The sequence below is a fragment of the Bactrocera dorsalis genome, chromosome 3 (assembly GCF_023373825.1).
Source record: "Bactrocera dorsalis isolate Fly_Bdor chromosome 3, ASM2337382v1, whole genome shotgun sequence".
NCBI lineage: Eukaryota > Metazoa > Arthropoda > Insecta > Diptera > Tephritidae > Bactrocera > Bactrocera dorsalis.
In genome coordinates, this window is record NC_064305.1 from 26,787,423 (window position 1) to 26,790,642 (window position 3,220).

The following is a 3,220-nucleotide window of genomic DNA, read 5'->3' on the forward strand; positions in this document are numbered from 1 at the left end:
TAATTGATTTAAGATATTTTAAGCATTTGATAATTAGCTGTATGCAATGTTGGTGCGAGTTTGATAAACAGAAATATTTTGCGAAAAAATATGTGAAAAAGTAGCATAAATTTCGGCGCAATGGCGGTTGTAATGACGATAGTTTGGTTTATTTTGAACTTTGCTAGTGGAATTTCTTCAGGAGGTTGATTAAATGAGAGCTAAATTTATTAATCTTTACTAGCGTACACCACATACGCGGTTATAGCCGGGTTAGCAACAGCGCCCCAATCGTTTCTTCTTTTCGCTATTGGCCGCCAATGCGAGATCCCCAATCCATAAATCATATGCAAAACCTTTCTTTCGAACACTTCTAAGGCCGACTCAACAGATGATGTCATTGTTCATGACTCCGCATCGTATAGCAGGACGGGGAAAAAAGATTCGTTTCTTCATTCGTATCGATAGTAGATTTTACAGGTGTAAGGCCACACTGATAAGCTCCAATCAGTTTATTGACGATGAGCTTCAGTCTCTCACACTCTACGCTCCATAAAACCTTATATGCGGTATGAAGGAGGCCTATCCCACGGTAATTGCCGTAGATTGTAGAGTCCCTGTAAAATCACAACGCGAAGGATGCGATTATAAAATAGTACGCAGCTCTAGTTTATATTTATGACTGTATTTATATGTGTTAGCGATAACGCAAATAAATATTTGAAATATGATATCTTACAGATTTGTCCTAGGACCATTTTTAGGATGATTGCACCAGCAATTAATAGGATTAGGTTGCCAGTATTCATGCCGTAATGCATAATATGATGCCATTCAAAGTCCAAGTGTTTCGATTTTAATCATATAACTTTTCAGGTCGTATGCCTAATTTCTCCAAGTGTAGACTGGCGACCTCTTCGTCGAGTATTTTCGGCAACAGAGTCACATCTCCGTTGTATTTGTCAGCCTCGGTCTATAATTCCAGTTGTGACACCACTTGCTTTCTGAACGAGTTGAACACCTCAAGCTGGGATGACCGCGCGCAAAGCCCAAATTTACCAGAACGTCCTTTGGCCAACAAAATAATATGATTACCATAGGATAGTGTATAACGATCGACTTGGGGTTTGTTATTAATCTTCTCCTTGGCATTGGCATTCGAGCATGCGACGTCGATTTCACAATCAAAATTACCAATATTACAAACGATCGCATCGTCGAGCAAGTGTTCAAAATGTGCGCCAGTAATAATGTCCTTGTAACCAGTTGTTGTTACGAAGATGGTATCTTCTTTGTATGCTTGCTTCATGGTGGTTACTTCATAGCCGCTTGCAAAGCAATGATAGGATCGATTTCGGTGACAATGACGATTTCGCCGAAACTAAGCAGAGCCTATGCACATGTTTTGCCTATATTACATAACCAGCAACCCATCACCCCTTGCCAGCAATCATCACTTCCGTGGGCCGTTTAATACCATCACTCGCGTTAATACTTAGCGACTCGCGACAACCATACAGATTATAGAATTTACTCTTGGTCACCGAGACGTTGACGTTGATGGCTGGTACATCGAGACGTCTCTCTTTCGCCATTTCATATAAATTGTTTACACCGTTTGTAGTTTCTTTGCTCAAACCCTTGATGGTCTTCGGGTATTGTGGGAACTTTTCATGCACTGAGTTGGTCGATAATCAAGTTCAAGAGCTAACCATCTGAGAACAGTAAGGTATGTCCAATACACCATAAGTATTCTTCATTCATCAGGTCAAACAAGGAGTAATGTAATGATCCTTTGAAAGGTAACACTGACCTAGTCTTCCTTTTCATCCTCCTCCCCGTGAACGCGATAATGTTGTGAAGCTGTTCAATCATTGAGATGCTCCTAAATCATTGAGTTCACTAATTATTCTTCAAATATCGTTGAGTATATCAAATGTTTTAGTGAATTTGAAGTTAGGTGCCTTTCAACCGAGTATTGTTAAATCGATGTGGACAATTATATCCCACGCTATTAGGGTCAACCCTACATATCTTCTTTTTTCAAAAAATACTCTATTTATGCACGGTACTCGTAAAACTATAAGTAACCTTAACAAAGTAAATATAAGGTTTTTCTTTTTATTGTTTTTTAGTTCGAGTCGACAGCTATTGGTTAATTACGTATTTTTACTTCGGTAGGAAAAGGGTACACAATGTGCATCGCTCTCTACGATGTGCCATTGCTTATCCTTATGTCTACGTTTGCACTCTTGGCTCAAAAAGAACGTTTTCAATTCGTCCTCTCTTCCATTGCAATGGTGGAATATTTTGTTCTTTAAAAAGTACCAATGTACCAGTTTTAATATTTCAAAAGAAACTCGCCTTTTTTTCTTTTTTGTGGTTTATTATTTTTAAATTTTCAATCCAGAGAGGTTAATCTTCCTTTTGCTTGTGAAGAAGAATCTCCTTTGTTTATATTGTTCGAATGGAAAAGCTGCAGTAAATTTATTATCTGCAGTTTTATTAAGATATCAATTTTCAAGGGATTTTATTTTCCTACACTTCTTTCGTTGATTATCTAGCTTTTTATCTATATGTGTTACATCAGCACAGTGAGCTAATTTTGAGCTTATGTTAATTTATCCATATATCAACTACCCAAACACACTGTTCTGGAGTTTGTAATTCACGTTTTCAATATATATTTTCTTTTCTTTTATCAAATCAAAAAATATGTCCGCGCCTAATAGTAAGTCAATCTTTTCCGGAACATTAAATGAAGGGTCGGTCAGTTTTATATTTTCTGAAATTTTTTTTAACTTATATGTGTTCCGTGAGCACATTAGACACAATATTTTGTACCACAATGGTGTCTAAATTTGTTTCGAAAGGATCTATTATTGATTTTAATTGAAGATTTACTCTTCCTTTTGTATTGATATTATTTTGAGCAACTCCGTCAATAGTCATAGGCTCTTTCCTAGAAGGAAGCTTAAATTTATTTTTCAGTTCTTTGGTTATAAGGTGAACTTGAGACCCATTATCTAATAAGGCACGTGCCTTTATTATTCTTCCATCATGACCTTTTATACCAACGATTGCTATGCTTAGCAGGACATGTCATTTTTTAATCTCCCATTTTTAGTAGCCATAATGATGGTTTCCTTGACAAGTGAGGCAACTTTCGCCTTTATATTTCTGCATATTGTGCCCTGTTTTAAGACATTTGGTACATAATTTGTTTTTCATTACTGCATCC

The 3,220-nt window shown here is 36.8% G+C and overlaps 1 pseudogene; it reads right to left on the reverse strand.

The window, feature by feature from the left end:
* Nucleotides 1–835: 835 nt before the first annotated feature.
* On the reverse strand, nucleotides 836–1,734 carry LOC125777508 (adenosylhomocysteinase-like; annotated as a pseudogene).
* Between the last annotated feature and the right edge of the window lie 1,486 nt (nucleotides 1,735–3,220).